Source organism: Mesocricetus auratus, unplaced genomic scaffold (assembly GCF_017639785.1).
Source record: "Mesocricetus auratus isolate SY011 unplaced genomic scaffold, BCM_Maur_2.0 Super-Scaffold_6730, whole genome shotgun sequence".
In the NCBI taxonomy this organism is placed as follows: Eukaryota; Metazoa; Chordata; class Mammalia; order Rodentia; family Cricetidae; genus Mesocricetus; species Mesocricetus auratus.
This window is the reverse complement of record NW_024429184.1, coordinates 1,926,534-1,944,244: the sequence shown is the minus strand read 5'-3', so window position 1 is coordinate 1,944,244 and position 17,711 is coordinate 1,926,534. Positions and strand designations below refer to the sequence as shown.

Below are 17,711 nucleotides of genomic sequence, written 5' to 3'. Positions count from 1 at the left end.
AAACAAACCTATTTTCAATAAATGGGGGGGGGGCAGGAAGGAACTGCCAGGAGACCTGTATCCTGTGAGACCCTCACATGTGAAATCCTTCCTAACTCTTTCTGTTCGGAGTCATGGATTCAAGAGCTCTGACTTTTTTTTTCTCCTATGTAAAATCAAGTCTTAAGGAATTAACAAGGAATTGATAATATCCCGAAGTCTGGCCTTGAATGTACTTCGCAGACGATGGCTATAGATTTCTCTGCTTTTATTTTCCTTTTCTGACTGTTGAAATGTTGGACTAGACATACAAACAGAAACAGTGATTAAATCAACAAGGATTTTGAAGGATCCCAGATCTCTGAGCCACCCCATTCTGCTTTGGCCAAAGTCTATCCTTTCCTGTAATTTCCATTGTGACTCAGGCCTTTATTAAGGTTATTTTTATTTCCTGAGCAGCCCCGTGTCCTTTCTCTCACCATTTTAATGAGCTCCTTTTTCATAGCTGCCTCTAGGTGAGGCAACATTTTTACGGTATCATCACATCAACTGCTCATATGATTTCCATTAGGAAATGGCAGATAATATATGCATATATATAATCATATGTCTTAGCTAACAGCATATGTTAGAGATATATATTAGTATAGTTCTCAGTATAGTTAGTATAATTTAATATCTTCTAAATTATCAAATCTTCTTAGAATTAGAATACACCTGACATTTTTTTTTACAGTGAAATCTAAGTAAACATACAACTGAATTCACAAACCTACCTCAGATGCACTGAATTCCTGCCTAGATTCAGGATTACTTTGAATGCTCTGTAGAATGGTGTAGAATGAATGCTATCCATTCATATAAAATTTCACAAAAGACTCCCTTATCAAACTTAAGCTTCCTATTTTTCCCAACCATTAAAACAATTTGCTTCAATTGGGATTTGAAAAAGTTATCACCAATACTACTTCACTGGAACCCATTTACATGGTCTTCTCTTTCTCTGCTACTTAATTGTGAATCAAAAAGATGGGACTCGGCTTCCGTCTTCCTAACACTGAAATGATCATGCTTGTTGCCTTGACTGTTAACACACACTAGAGGGCTTATAGAAGTTCATTATGGCTGAGAGCTCATGCTAACGCTCGAAGCTTCTCTAACAGTTGGTAAGAAAATCATTTTAGCTCCTGTCTATTCTGCTTCCTTTGCTTCTGGTCAAAATACTCCCAAATGTGGCATACTTTTACTAGAGCAGAATAAGCATGGCATAAATGATATCTGTCATAATCTTATTGCCATTAAGATGTAAACACACACACACAACACACACACACACACACACACACACACACACACACAATCTGTTTTAGCTCAGGAAGTTCCTGAAAGTTGAAGTTGATTTCCTTTTGCACAAAGAGCTGGGCATACACACACGTTACAATTCAGAAAGGACCTATTCAAAGAAGAGTCAGTTAAACTCAACCTACAATTCAAAATGCATAGAAAGGTGATAGCAAAATGCCTGCTGGTCCTGAAGAGGTGAGGGCCAACGGCAAGGCTGGGCCACATTCACTTGGAACAGATGAACGTATGCATCCACCACTTAGTAACTTCATGTTAGTTATGGGCTTGCTCTTTTGAAGCAGAACTCCACACTGATATTTGAGGCAGTTTCATGCTAGCCACAGATGAGCATTACACTAGTAGCCTCTAGCAAGAAAAGATATGCCAGGCATGTCACCGCACTGGGTATACAGCACACTAAGTACGTCTTAGTGGCTGTAGCAAACATGAACGAAATACTCTGTCATGTGTGGTGTAAAACTCTCTTCCTAAATTGCCGATCTCAGGCCTGAGGTCTCTAAAGTGACAGGACAAAGAGAGTCTACCCCTGTTAAGCAACTGTTACTGTGACAAAACGCCATGACCTAAGCAACTCACAGAGGAAAGCATTTGATTTGGTTCTGGTTTCAGAGGGTTAGCATCTATGATGAGGAAGCAAAGGCACAGCTGAGACCTCACATCTTCTTGATTCACAAGTAGGAGGCAGAGAAGGCACCCTGGGAATGAAATCTCAAAGCCCAGCCCTCAACGGCACACCCCCGTCCAAGAGGGCCATACCTCGTAATCCTTCCCAAACAGTTCCGTCAACTGGAGACCACATATCCAAGCACATGAGGTCATTCTCACTCAAACTGCCATATCACCCTTCTGTCCTGTGTCAAAAGACACCGTAAGTGACATACAGAGTTCCTGATGAAACTCAAGCTGGTCCCGTGCGCGTATGTCTTTCAGAAGGGATGGATAGCTAGAAGGTCAAAAATGCGCCATTGATCTAAATACTTTACACAGAGGCCCTTGTATACTTGTACACTCAGAGTACTTGTCAAAGCAGGAAGGTCCTATACTGTGCCATTTTAGGAAACCGAGGGACAGCGAGGGTGGCTTATTTACATAGGGCCACGTAGACGGACGTATCTAAGAAACCGGGGCATGCTGAATGCTGTCTCCTATACTAAGGAACAAGACGGTCCCCTGTGACATTATCTAGGGTCGTGTCAGGATGGAAGTGAGAGAAGAAGAATCCAGAATCCTGCAAGTGCAGATTGGAAAAAGTAGAGGGGGGGGGACAAGCTTTTCAAAGAGCTCGGCAAGAGGAGGTGAGGAGCCGAAAATGGGAGTGGCTAAAAGAGACTGACCGTGTTAAATTGTCATTAGAAGGCAAGTGACCCTACAGAGGAGAGAGACGCTGTCAAAGGAGCATGGTACTTGGGCACACACAGGATTGCATCCAGGGTTCAGGTGGAGTTACAAACTTTATACGGCCACACGTCCTGTTTTTCCCAGGACAGTTCCGGTTGGCACCTGTTGTCCTGGGATAATTATTAATAGAATCCTGCTTTTACTTTCTGAAGTGTCTAGGCTTCCATGATACATTATACAGCTGCTCCCCTTAGGGACAGAACATTCCCTTCCTTGGAGTAAGAAGGGAAATGGGGACATTTTCCAATAGGAACCCGTTTATAAATCAGGCGTGTTGAACTCTACAAGGCTATTCTCGCGGCTTCTGTTTCCTTTAGGAAATAGAGGGCAGGTAATCCTCCATAAGGGGTGGGGGGCAGGGGCAAGGGGAACGGAAAGATTTTAAAATAGCCGTGGGATGGGAACGATGACTCAGAAGGAAACGGGGGATGGTGGAACAACTTTAAGGTTCTAGCAGAGGGCAGGACCACAGACATGGGAGGAGGGCAACCTTTGCATAGCCAAATCATGCCCCACCCCAACTACATGAATTTTAATCTACTGTACAGACATATGTTTAGAAAAAGTATGCTTACGTTATGTTTAAATGCAAGACACCAGTATTGGAATCTTGGCAGAAAGGAGAATAGGGCAAAAGGAAATATTCCCTAGGAGAAGGCCCAAGCCACAGAATCTTTATGCATGAAGTTCATGTAGCTTAATATCCGATCTAGGAGCATTGAAACCTGGATTTAAATCTTATAGCTTCAGCAACAGCACGGATACAATAACATGAAAGCCTTCCTACTACAAAGGTTTAGAGATTTGGTATTAGCTACACAACTCATCCCCATGTAAATATCCAGACACCACACATTATTGGGAAACTTGGTTAGTAAGCTCCCAAGCAGTTTTCCCATTGCTCTGAGGCAATGGGTGAGGCACGCACCTCTGTCTCCCAGTCTTAAGTCCATAGAGATGAGGAGACAAGGTTTTAGATCCCATGAGAAGTAGAAGCAAACCCTGAAACCCTTGCTTAGGTCTGAGAAGCACAGCGACGGCAAGAGGGACCAGGAAAATGTATTGGCACGCACACACAAGCACTCAGACACGTTTGTGTGTCTTTACCTGAATTCTAATTATTAGGGAGAAAAAAAAAGTCTTCTTAGAAAAAATATTAAACACTCAGAACACAGAGGTATGATATTAAATTGGTACAACAACACGATCTGGGGACCTCTGGAGGGAGAAGTCAGCATAAAGAGTAAGTTATAAGTGAAAAGTTGAACAAGAAAAAAATATTGAAAATGTTTAAGTGCCTTACACAGTGGACACGATATTTTGACGTCTGAAAACACAGTAAAGGATGGGTCCACGGCATGAATTGTAGCTGTGTAGGAAGGGACTCACCTGAGTGTGAGTCGGAGCAATAAAAAGGAATCCAGTCAGAAGAATAACATACCAGGGGACATAAATAAAATTTCTCAAAGCAGTTGAAGACACAAAAGGAGAAATAGAAAAAAAAAACTCCAAGCTGGGGGAGAGGCGCTTCTGAGGCCTCATCCCCACAGAGAAGCAATCGGCAGTCACAGGCCATGTCTGTGGGAGAGGGAGAGACACTTTTCTTTTGGGGAGTGGCCATGCTCAGTGGATGACCCCATACCCATGCAAATAAGGGTCAATGATTGGACCCGCTGTGAGATAAGAAAATAAATTCGTAAGAAGAGGGTGTGAAGTTAGGAGCGGGGATGGGTATGAGCAACTGTATTAAATGCATGTGTGAAACGTTCAAAGAACATATTGAATAGTATTTTAGGGAGATGAAAGGCAATTTTGAGCTAGGCAGTGGTGGCGCACGCCTTTAATCCCAGCACTCAGGGTGGCAGAGACAGGTGGGTCTCTGAGTTCCAGGCCCGCCTGATCGACAGAGTGAGTTCTAGGACAGCCAGAGCTCCAGAGAAGTGCTGTCTTGAAACACACACACACACACACACACACTGAAATTGAACTCCAATGGAAGAGTAATGATAGAGACAGTTACTCATTTAAGAGACCACTTTAGAATTTAGACACTAGCGCAACTTGATTTAAAAAGATGGAAAAGATAAAATAAGTTTAGAAATAACGAAAAATGTGATAGCAGAAAAATTAAAAAAAATAAACAGTCCTCAAGCACATGAGTAAGAATGTACAAGAAGTAATGCAAGATTTAAACCCTCAAGTAGGCCGTGAGCACCAACTCCTGATCAGTCAACAGGGTCAGCTTTATCCAGACAGCATGATAAAATAACAAGGGCTCAGTGCTATTGAAATATTGAAGAAAAGACAGCTTACATGCAAAGAACAACACAATGAGAAATCACATTCAACTTAGCTGATAATTTGGGATGACTCAGTGGTGGTTTTTATGGGGGGAATCAATCTTTAAGAAGTATACAGATTTGTCTTAATAATTTAAATTATGATAAAGTATCTAAATAAAATTTAGATAAGTATGTTTGAGGTTGGGTGCTACAAAGTTGCATATAATAACAAAAGTTAAAAAGGATTATAATACATATCAATACAAAGGAGACTATGATGAAATTCTGCACAGCCATTAGAAGGGAGTGAAATATAATTTTATGTCTAAGAATATCCATCATATACATTCTGAACTTCATTTTTCCCATCTCTAAAATACACATAAAGCCACCACCCACATCTTAAGTTGCCATGAGCACTGGTTAGTGCAGGCACATAGTGAACAATACAAAATTATTTGCAGGCTATATTATCTTTCTTCTGTAATAAGTTCTTGTGCTGGGACTGCCATGTACTTGAAGAATAATCAATCAACTCTCTGCATAATTGTTCATAAGTAAAAAGACAAGCTAAACACCATGTCATGTTATAAGACATACGCTAGGGTAAATGTGCATCAGAGCTAACAGCCTGCGTCTCTCTGTATAGAATTAAGCGAGAAGCTGCATGCAGAGTACAGTTCAAACAGCCCTGTGCTTTTAGAACATTTGTAGAGAGACTTTTACAATTAGGACCAGTCAATACACCTACCTATTCAAGCTATGAAAAAGCACATCTTCCAAATATTGCGCTGCTCTGATAGGATCTCACGAGCCTTTCCGTTCATCAGTGGGACGTGCTGCTTTTGCAGACTTTGTTGTTCCATGCTTTTCTAGAACAAGCTCAAGGATGAGGAACGTTTATTGAAAGGCCCGTGATCTAGTCTGGAGGTTGACTAGGTGTTTGCAGCACTTGCTTTCAGTTGAAGAGTATTGGGGGGGTGGGAGGGTGAGGACCAGGGTGAGCAGAATACAGAGTGTGCCCTTCCCTCTGGGAAGAAATCCAGTCCATGAAGACATCAGCATGACACCTACAGAGGAAGTAAGTACATGGAACTTTCTAGGTAGAGCAGGTGAAATTGGTCATAGAACAGGTTCATGCCTAGATGTACTGCTCTGCATCTGGCTCCTTTTCTTACTGGCAAGCAGAAACCTGAAGCTTTTGTTAGGATTCCCCAGTGGTTTTGGAGGCTCCAGCATGAACACTTTGTTTGGGCTCTGATCTCCACAGTGCTTTCCTCAATTGGCCATGGAATCAGAGCAAAAAAGAAATACAAAAGAAATGTCGACTACTCTGTAGGAAAGAATAGTTCTCTTCTAGGTGAGACCTAAGGGGGGTGCACTGGTTAGACCTTGTCAGGGAGTTCCTGTTGTTACCCAAATTCCATAGTCATCTGGATGGCAGAAAGGGGCTGTTAGTCTCATGGCTGTGGCCACCTTCCTGTGGAAAATTGACTCTTGTCTCTGGAACCTCTGGGGCAAGGGGTTTAGGATAAGTTTCATGGAAGCATGCAACAAGGGAAATCTACTTGACCTATTACATAAACCCCAAAACGCTGATTTTTAGTGTTTGACCATATCTTGGTCACATTGTAGAATCACTGATTTTCTTACAATCAGGGATGGCTATTTTTTTTATTCCTTTGCTGTATGTGTCAATGCCTATTGATATTGACCTTAAAGAGGCTAAAGTAAGACATACCTGGACTATGGTTTCAGCCTTTAGATATGATCATTCCTTAACTATCTACAAATATGAGAATGAATATGCAGCTACCAAACAGAGATAGGCTAAGCATACTAGCTAGTAAAACTGTCTTCTTCCAGATCAGAAATGATCCTTCTCCTTGTGGATACTTACTTTAACCAAGACCCACAGAAACAACAGTCCCATTTTACCCATTAGAATGATGCCATATAAAGTCTTGTTTATCAAAAAAAGATTATCCATATGTTATTTTTATTAGGTTTAAATCAGAGACAGTGATTTCCAGTTCGGTAGAGTAGGAATATTTGTCTCAAGGGCAAGTCCTGCCTATCTAATAGGCTCCACATTTTACTTAGATATGATTCACATCCCATGAGTGAACCGAAGTGTTTACTATGTGTCTTAAAATTTCCCCCTGAGCACCTCTGAAGCTAGGGCAGATGTTCAGTGGCCCAGGGAGATGACAGTGGGAAATGCTGATGTGAATGGTAAGGCTGCCTTTCAAAGCCATGCATGGTCACTGGAGACAACCCTATAATGCAAGGTTGAATTTATTCTCCCACTCTCTTTCTTGACAGATCCATCTTTTATTTTATGACTACCTGTGTGTGTGTGTGTGTGTGTGTGTGTGTTTGTGTGTGTGCAGATGCATGTACACGTGTGCGTGTGCCTAAGTATATGTGTGTACATCACAAGCTTGTGGGTAACAAAGGGGTTGAGAGGAGGGTGTCAGCTCCCCCAGAACTGGAGTTACAATCAGTTGAGAACCTCTTGCCTTGGTTGCTAGGAACTGAACCCTGGTCCTCTGCAAGAGCAGCAGGTGCTCTTCACCCCCGAGCCATCTCTCCAGCCCCTTCGATCTTATTCTTAACCAGTGGCATACACCTCTTTAAAAATATATTTAACCAATAGTAATTAATCCTTTAGAACTAAAACATGTTTATTATAACAGTGTATGTTTTTCTTGTTTTTGTTGTCATATGGGTCTTTGCTGTAAGCCTTTTCATCATTGGGAATGACCCTGCTACAATGCAAGCTTTTCAAATTTTTTGCTTTTGTTTTGCTTTTTTTGTCTCCTTTCCTTGTGCTCTTGACTTAACCCCGGGTGGCAGGATTGACTTATCTGGCTGAATATAGGTCTTACTGCACCATGTAGGTATCAAGTCCTGTTAGATGAAGAAAAATTAGATGAGTGGAGAGTTCCCAAGACCCAAATTAAGATAGATAGGATGCTGGAATGTGCCAAGATCCCCAGTGATTGACTGCATCATCTATTATGACCGGGTGTGCTTCCGGCATTTTAAGCCACAGAGAAATGAAGGTTAGGTCAAAAGGAACCTGGAGCTGCCTGAGAACTGGAGATCTCACATGGGAAGTGGTTTGGTAGCTTTGTAGAAGAGGAAAACGAGAGCCAGTCGGGGCTGGAAGTGGGCAAGAATGTGCAGAACCCGTGGAGAGGGCAGCTGTACTCTTCTCCAATGTTTAGCATCCGTGTCCGTGAGGCTTTGAAAAGCAGCGTCTTATCTCAACAAGAACGGGAATGCTGGCAGCAGGGGGGGGAAAGCAAGCAGTGTGGAAATTTTAAGTTGCTCCAGGACATGAGTCTCTGTTGCTAGTCTGGGCACCCAAGGGCCATCAACAGTTTCCCTGCCCCCTGAAATACACTTGCATCTGGCCAAGTCTCTTTAGAAACTTGTCTCCTCGAGATTTTTTGCAAACAACAAAGCAGATCCTCCTAAACTAAATAAACAGTGATGTCTGTCTGTCTGCCTGTCTACCTATCTGTCCATCTATCTACTAACCTATCTCTCTATCTGTCATCCATCAATCAATCATCCACCCACTGATCCATCCATCCATTCACCCATCCAACAATCATCTATGTCATCCATCTACTTATTTACCAACCTACTAATCTCTTGATCATCTATCATGTGTCTGAAGCTTATATTAGTAAACATACCATATAATAGATAGCACTGTTTTCCCAGTCTTAGACTTCTGCCTGCCTGCTCTTTTGGAGATCAGGTTTTCTTGTTGCACCTACAGCAGTGGAAGCAATTTGTAATGTTTATACCACATTTGACTTGCTTTTTCCTTTGTTTATGCTACAGCTCTTAATATGACAAATGCCACAGAGAGAGGTATTTAACCCCGTGTGTGCTGTGTCTCGGCGATTGCGGTTTTGATAGATGTGCAGTGGTCCTGTTCCCGGCATCAGATCTACTTGTCTGGTGCCACTAACAGGTTTGCTTTGCTGTCATGAGTAGATCCTGCATTTTAAAACCAAACTAAAGAAAAAAGCCCTAAGCCTCTGGTATCCGTAGCGGGTATCCTTGGCAAAACTGAATCTGCATGATTGATTGGTGCATGCTTCGAGAAGAGTCTGGCTACAGATCTGGACATTATGTGTGGTTTCTTGGACCTCTGTAAGACTTTATGGGAAGAGTGTGCTTGTCGCTAAAGACTCCAAGGTGAAGGTGCATCAATATTTACAGCACTGAACAAATAGCCATGTAAGTCAGAGGGACGGCAAGGCCCTTTTAATCTAATCTGAAAAAAAATAGGCTTGAAAACATGTAAATGGTTTGTGTGATGTTTATTTATTTATCAATTATTTACAATGAAAAGTTTTTATTTAAATTTTCTGTGTATTAAGATGACAGGTCTCATTTTAATACACAGAAATACACATATACAGAATAGGAAACTTTAACAAAATAATATACCCAACAAAGACAAACAATCAGTGTCCCAGGTGCTAAGTGATAGAGAAAAGCTACTCTGTCTCTTTTGGACTTAAACTCATTTTGTAAATTCATGTATTTGGATGCCAAGAGACCCTGGAAAGCTTTTTAAGTTCTATGATAAGCAGGAGTTCAAATAATTTTACCTGTAGTTATTTTCCTCAGATATCAGATGTACAGTTTTGAGATTTGAACTGGTATTTCTGCCTCCATGAGTAACAGTCAATGTTAGGCTGATAGCACAGGCTCCAAGACTGTCATGGAAATTGGATGGGCTCCAGAGCCCAGAACAAACTTCCTGAGTTCAAAACCTGTGTCCTCCACTTGGTGCTTCATTAAGCTTAAGTATTATTTTGCAACCCAAAGCAATCATGCTAACATTCATGAAGATGGTAAGAGCACTTTATTTCATGTACAAACTTCGTCTTTGAGGTAGACACAATGCAATCACATCAATGTCAAAACGTAAATTTTTATTTAACATAAAGGCCCATTTTTATTAAGTTTGAGTCTATCAGAATTATAATCATTGTTTTGCATCTGGAATGGGGGGAGCATAAGAACTAAGTTCAAGTAAGTGAGTTCCTTTGCAGTTAATGAAACTTGACAACAAAGTTAGCGTTAGAATGAAGTGGTCCTGGTTTTTCCAGCACGTCTTCCGCCATCGATTTGTAACTCTTCTTTTCATGTACAGAAGAACATGGATTCGCGCTCTGGAGAGGCGGCAGACTAAATTGGTCGGACCTGGGTGTTAATCCTGGTTCTACTTACTAGTTACAAAAGTTTGAATAACTTATCTGGCCCGTGGAAGACTATTTCTTCATGTGTGAAAAAAAAGGGAGGGAGATACTGTGAGCAGAGATGAGGAGAGCCCAGAGCATGAACACTAGCTGTGCTCAGAATTCCCGTCTGCTCCGAGCATTGTTGCAAAGCTGGGTGACTTCTCTCCAGAGAAGGCTGCTGCCTAGGTTTCTCATATTTCATAAACAGAATGTCGGCATTCCCAACTGCTCATCCGGGTTCCAAAGAACATAAATCTACCTCCAATCAGCATTGCCTTTGCGCCTGCATGCCTGCTGCTTGTTAGAGATTACAGCTTTGCTTTGGTCCCACTCTGAAGGGTGGTGTTGGAAAGCTCACCGAAGGAGGTGTGTGAAATAGGAATGTATCCTTTAGTAGAACACTGGAAAGGAGCTATGCAGGGACAACCTTTCTGGAAAAAATATACATATACATATATATGTATAGATATCACTAATACAAAAGCAACTTGAATTTACCAATCTTGCGTAATTATTCATTCTCTATAAAAACCGTGATTTGCTCAAATGTCTTATTGGGACTATTGATTTTTTTTAATCACTTAATGTTCCTAAGTAAATCTCAAATGAAAAACTGATTTAAACCTTTAGCAACTGAAGGAAATAGAGGGCCTTCCATGAAAATAGCCTGTGTAAGCTACATCCAGTAGTGTCTCACATGCCTCATCAACTTGTCCTGTTTCCTGCTTTCTGAGATGTAGCTAAGAATAGGCTTTGAAGCTTAGTTGTGTCTATTACGATGAATGGATCAGGAGTGGTATTTCTCTAAATGTCTTGGTTGGATTGTACCCATCTCAAAGCCTGTGTGGAGGAGCTAGCTGTAAAGAGGACGCGTGGCTGAAAACACTTACTGCTGCTCACGGAGAGAACTGATGTTTGACCCTAGTACCCACACGAGGATGCTAGTAACCGCCTATGCTCTAGCTCCAGGGAATCCAGCACACCCTTTCCGGCCTCCTTGGACATCTGAAGGTCATGCATGAGCTACACTGTGAGAAACACTGACCTGAAGATGTCTACTTAGAATGCCATTGTTCCCCAGAAATCTTAAAAGTCTAAGTAGACAGCTTACCTACAGGTAGTAAGAGGTAAATCTCATGATTTTAAATTTTTGCATTTGTTTAATGCTTGCTATGTTTAATGTAACAAGAGAGTTTGGAAAGCTATGGAAAAATTAAGATGGGTATCAGTGAGCTTTCCATTACCATGGACAAAATGTCCAAGAGGGGCAACTTAAAAGAAGGAAAGGCTTATTTTGACTAGCAGTTTCAGAGGACTTTTGTCAATGGTCACTTACCCTTGTGGTAGCCTTGAGTCTAGGGCAGCCCAATATATCATGTAGGGAGCGTGTAAGGAAGGAGACTTGTATTCACTTAACAGTGGCCTGGAAGCAAAGCCTGGGTTCCATATCTTCTTCAAGGGTGTGTCCCAGTGAACCTAAATTCTTCCCGTCAAGTTCCACCTCCCGAAAGTTTCAACACTCCCTAGTGGGACCACACTCTGGTGGACTTCATAGCACACAGGTCGTTGGGAGATACTCAAAATGCAACCCTACAACAGGTGGGTCCACGTCCTGAATATTCCCAAGAGGAGAGAAAAGTCATGGGAACTCCAGAGCTTCAGAAAGGTGCCACCCAATGGAGTTATGGCTGCTGAAGAGCCATGTGTCGTGGGGCTCCTACCTCGGTGAGCGAGGAAAAGGCGATGGACAGGGGTGGAAGATGTAGACCTATCCTGCTCACAGAAAGCCTGGCCCTGACCCACACTCAGAGAGCAGTAAGAAGGGAGAGTTTGGGGCAACATCTATTAGTGGTACCACAGGAGCCGTTGTGGTCTGTGACTGGAATCGGGCTATCGCTGAGTTTCTTCTTTTATTCCATTCTGTATCAAACATGCTTCCAATAATCCCATTCTGTATCAAATGTAATTTTTAGTAATAATGGTGTGAGTGTGGAGACCTACATTTTGGATACTCAGAATCCCGCCTAAAAAGTAGCAGACATTGCCAGGGCAAGCTGTTTAGTAAACCAGAACACTATGGTGGTATTTGAGACAAAGGTGAGGCTGCTAGGCTCTTATTTATTTTTCTAGCTAAAAGTTCTGGTCGATTTCCTGAGCTTCAATCAAAAAGAAAATTTGACGGATGAACTAAACTTTTGTTTATGCCTGCACCCCCCCACTCCCCCCCTCAAGCTTCCCCCATCTGTCCCCAAGTACCCCCCATCTTTTCATGATTTTTATTCTTCTCAATTCTGAGTTGGGAGTCAATTGCTTCATTTTTTTTTCTTCTGGATGAAAAAAACTGAAATTTGGAGAAGTCAATCAAGAGCCAAATTTAAAAAAAAAAATACTGAGCAGTAAAATTAAGATGAAAATTTAGATTCACCACTGGTGTGGCTCCTAGGGTATCATATACAAATGCAAGGAGATCAGTTCAGTCATGGGTACCGTCTCCCGGTATCTGAATTTGTCCTTAGAGAAGTCTCTGGAGTTGGGTAGAGCTGTGGTACCAGGGTCAGGATTCCCTAAAGAACTAACTACGAAGCCAACCATAAACACCTAAAGAAGCAACACCAAAAAGACAATCTTCCAAGGAGAGGATCTTTTCATATGAGCGGGATAAATCTTCTTTTCTCTTCATCTTTAATATGGTGACCGACCGCACGAAGTCTCACTGTGTAACAGAACGGCCAGGCGCTCTGTTTGGAAGGTGCACAGGGAGGCCAGGGGAACCTGACTTTCCAGCCTGCTATTTTGAGAAAATGCTTTGTAGTGTTTTTAATCTTTCTATTTTGGTTTTATGGTCTGTAAATTTATACTGTGGCCCAAAAGGAAACTGAACTTGCTCTAGAGTAGAAGACATGGTTTTCGTGTTCTCCTTCATTTACATTTTTTAAAAAATTGTGAATTTCCCTTTTAAAGGTTGGCCTTGTCATCTGAGACAGGTCCCTTAGCCCTTCACATTGGAGGGTTAACTCTCGGCAGGCTTCAGCTAGCAGCATTGTTTGACAACAAGCTCTCTAAAATTCACCAGTTGCAGTTTTACATGTTTTGAGGCTGTTTTATTGAAGGCACGTACATTATTGTTCTAACTCCCCTTTATAAGTTGCGGTCCTAACCTTTGGGCAATGTCACTCATTTCTTCCTATGGTTATTTTTTTATGATAAATCCTGTTAATATCTGATGTCAATTTTGTTGGTACGGTTTTTTTTGTTGTTGTTGTTGTTTTTGTTTTTGTTTTTGTTTTTTTGAGACAGGGTTTCTCTGTATTGTTTTGGAGGATGTCCTGGAACTAGCTTTGTAGACCAGGCTGGCCTGGAACTCATAGAGATCTGCCTGCCTCTGCCTCCCGAGTGCTGGGATTAAAGGCGTGCACCACCAACGTTTTAAATTTGAGGTATTCCCATTGCTCTGCCAACTTTGATTGCTTCATTTCTAGCCTTCTTGTTTATGATGTAACCAGAAGATAGCTTGATTTGTAAAAGTAACCTAGTCTAAGAGAATCAGTAGATAGGTTTAGTCATCTATACTTTATTTGAAAACTGTTTCTAATATTTGTGAGAGTTAATTAATTAATTTACAAGGCCATTCTAGATAGCTCAGGCCGGCCTTGAACTTGAAGTCCTTTTGTCTCAGCCTCAGGATGCTACTTGCCTTTACTGGGCGTCATGTTAATTTTTCTGTTTCTTCTGTCTGCTTCCTTTTTATCGCAATCCTCCCCCCAACCCCCCCGGCTCCCCACAGCTTGCTGAGTCTGACTCTAGTGTCATCATGTTCTACTTTGGCGATGGCTTTGACATTTTTTTTTTTTTTTGGTATTTACGAGACAGGGTTTCTCTGTATTGTTTTGGAGGCTGTCAGTCCAGCCTGGCCTCGAACTCACAGAGATCCACCTGCCTCTGCCTCCCGAGCGCTGGGATTAAAGACGTGCACCACCATTGCCCGGCTGACTTCGACATTTTTAACACGGAAAATGGTGCTTTTGTTTTAACAGTTTAGAATCACAGAATATCATCTCCAGCCTTCCCAAGCAGGGCAGACATCCTCCTCTTTATCTAATATTTCTTAATCTCAAAAAGTAAGTAGCTTTACAGACCACAGCTAACATTCCTGATAAGCTGAGAATACCGGGTTCTATACCCACAATTTCTTTTTCATGTTTCCTTTTTCTTTATGTGTTCAGTTTCTCACTCCTTAAATATGTTATTCATAGTTCCTTCCGTGGTAATCTATGGGTACTAGATTCCCTTTGTCTTCTTTTTTAAATGATTTTTTAATGTATTTTATGTATATAGGTGTTTTGTTTGAGTGTCTGTCTGTGTACCGCATGCTTGCCTGGTACTTAAAGAGACCAGAGTGGGCATCAGATTGTAACACAACAAATAAATGACTCAGAGACTGATGCTGGGGTTCAAACTTCAAGCTGAAGGTCAAAAAAGCAAAGCAGCCGACCACTAATTCTTACCTCTACCTAAGGCTGAAAGGGCTGATCCTTGAGCTCTTCAAGCCTCAAACTGTGCCTCTCCTCAGTGTGGCTGGAGAATGAATGCCTCCTACTGAATACGGAAGACCCTGATTCGATCTTTTATACCCCTCTAGGGCTGGCATTAAAGGCATGTGGTCTGTTACTCTTTTAGACTGATTTCAATCTCGTGTATCCCAGGGTATCCCAGAGAGATCTGTCTATCTCTTAATCCTGAGTCCTAGGATTAAAGGTGTGTACCACCTCCTCCTAGCCTCTAGCTGTTGGGATTAAAGGTGTGTGTCACCACTGCCTGGTCTATAGCTTCAGGCTGACTTTGCTTTTCTGAATCCTCAAACAAACTTTAATAAATGATAAATGATATATCACTACATTAGATCCCCTGGAAATGGAGTTACTGTTGTGAGTTCCCATGTGGGTGCTGGGAACTAAACCCCTGTCCTCTGCAAGACCAGCTAGTGCTCTTAACCACTGAGCCATTTCTCCAGCCCCTCTATGTCTTCTTTTACAAGGCATCATTCTTGTTTTACCCTCGTGCTTTACATGATCTTTGAAATATCAGTTAGCAGATATTCTCTTTCAGTGTTTTCCTATGACTTCTCGTAATAAAATGATGGGAAATTCTTGGTCATTTTTGTTCTTCTGTTGGTAAGCCAGCTCCGGTTTCTGATAGCTTTGGCTTTTCCCCCCTAGACTGTTGATAATCAGTGCTTTTATCCTCGCTTGTCATCGGGCCTGTGTCCGTTATCTGCTGATGTGCAATAATTCACATAAAAACTTGATGACTGAAGACAACAGGCAATGTCGTTCCCATGTGTCAGGAAATTATAGAGTGGTTTTGCTGGGGTACTCTGGGTCTTATTTACAGTTGAAATGTTGATACTTCTTCACTGTTTTGAAAGCTCAATAAGTTGGAGGATCCAGGTCCAACTTGGCATGCTCACAGATTAGTTCTAGTGGGTTCTGGCTGGTGACACGCTCCTTAGTTCTTTCTCTTATGGGTCCCTGCGTGGGGCAGCTTGAATGTCCTTACAATTCACAGCTCTCCCTGGTGCTTGCCTCAGATCCAGCGGCGAATAGGATGAATTTTCTTTTTTCTTTTTAACAGTACAGACTCTGAAGCCATAGTTACTCCTGCCACCTTCTAGTTGTTAGAAATGAGTCATTAAATTCAACGTGCTCGTGAGGCAGAGAAACCAGGCAACTTTCTTTTCCTTGGGGACATCACAGTTCAAAACACAAATGTCAGCTTGTTTTTATGAATCTTCCTACACACTCACTCCCTAAGTGACTTATAGTTCTACTCCCAGTCAGAATGACTAAGATGTTCTCAAGCATTTCTATAAATAAAGAGCCCTGAGACCTAAGCAAAATCATCTTATTCTGCCATCTAGGTTGTGTTGCCTGCAGTACATTTCTAGAAGCCTCACAAGTGATGGTCAGTTTCTGATTTTAAAAAGCCATGGGCTTCAACTTGTAGCAACATTTAGATCCCTAGAAGCACTAAACATCTGGGTCATTGGAAGCACTGTAGTTGTGACTGTTGAAATCAGAAACCCATCACCACACAGATGCTTAGTGCTCCTGGAGATCTAGATGTTGCTACAAGTTGAGGCAGTTCCAACATTATCTCTTCACACACCGCCCCTCTGCCCTTCCGCTCTTCTGAATCTTTCATGATCTTGTGATGTCAGGAGAGTCTAGAATCTCTTCTACCATCTTCCTGGTCTTTCATGCCCTCCCCCATCTGTACGTACTGAAGGCTTCACAATTTCTAAAGTATCAACTTCTTTTTCACTGATTCTTCAATCAGCCTTAGCCAAGTCCAAATTCATTGTATGTGTCGTGTGCACATGAATTTTAGCTATTCTATTTTTTCTTTTAGAAACTTTTGCTGTGTTTTAATTCCTAGCATTTGCATTGCTTTCCTCACTATTGCTAATTTGTATTTGAACTTGGCCTTTCATTTCGTCACTGTCCATACCTTCTAATGCCACGGCTTATTTGTTGAGGTTTGCACTATCTTTTTGTAATGTTTTATCTTCTTCCAGAGTGGTTTATCGCCTAGTTACTATTTGCATTAGATTTCTTAGCATTTTTATTCCCAGTGTCCCATGAAATTATGGATTGTCACTCCTAATTATTCTTCCTTTAAAATATTTTTCCCGTAATTTTGAAGGTTTCCCTCAGAAAGCTTCCCAGTTCGTTTTTCCTAATAAAGATATTATGAGCAGAATTTAGAACCCCAATCTGAAATGTCCAACCCAGAAGTTCCACAGGTACCCGAATTCTGCAATACTGTGAATGCTCCACCTTCCTCTCCCAAGGAAGGGCACCTCATCCTTGCCTTTGTTTTCAAGCAATGAGTTGCTCACTCTCAACCTCAGGAAGACACCGCTATCTATCTATCTATCTATCTATCTATCTATCTATCTATCTATCTATCTATCATCTATCTATCTTTCTATCTATCATCTATCTATCATCTATCTATCTACCTATCATCTATCTACCTATCATCTATCTACCTATCATTTATCTACCTATCTAGCTATCCATCTATCTATCTATTATCTATCTATCTTTCTATCTATCATCTGTCTATCATCTATCTATCATCTATCTACCTATCTATCCATCTATCTACCTATCTATCCATCTATCTATCTATCTATCTATCTATCATCAGACATCAACTGCTATTGGGAGAATTGAGACTCAACAATTTCTGCCTTTCTAGTGTGTTTTTCCTATTTTCTTGTTGACTGAGATACTAGTTTAGTGTTGACATTCTTACTACTACTGCTGCTATGTGTTAGCTCTAATGAGATGATTTTGAATTGTGAACTCAGCGCTCCCTCAAATATAGCCACCGTGCTATGATTTTG

At 41.4% G+C, this 17,711-nt stretch overlaps 1 protein-coding gene across 6 annotated transcripts in view; it reads left to right on the top strand.

Annotated features, from left to right (window-relative positions):
* Musk (muscle associated receptor tyrosine kinase) overlaps positions 1-17,711 on the top strand; it is a 93,189-nt gene that overhangs the window by 17,527 nt on the left and 57,951 nt on the right. The gene's annotated exons all lie outside the window — the stretch shown is intronic.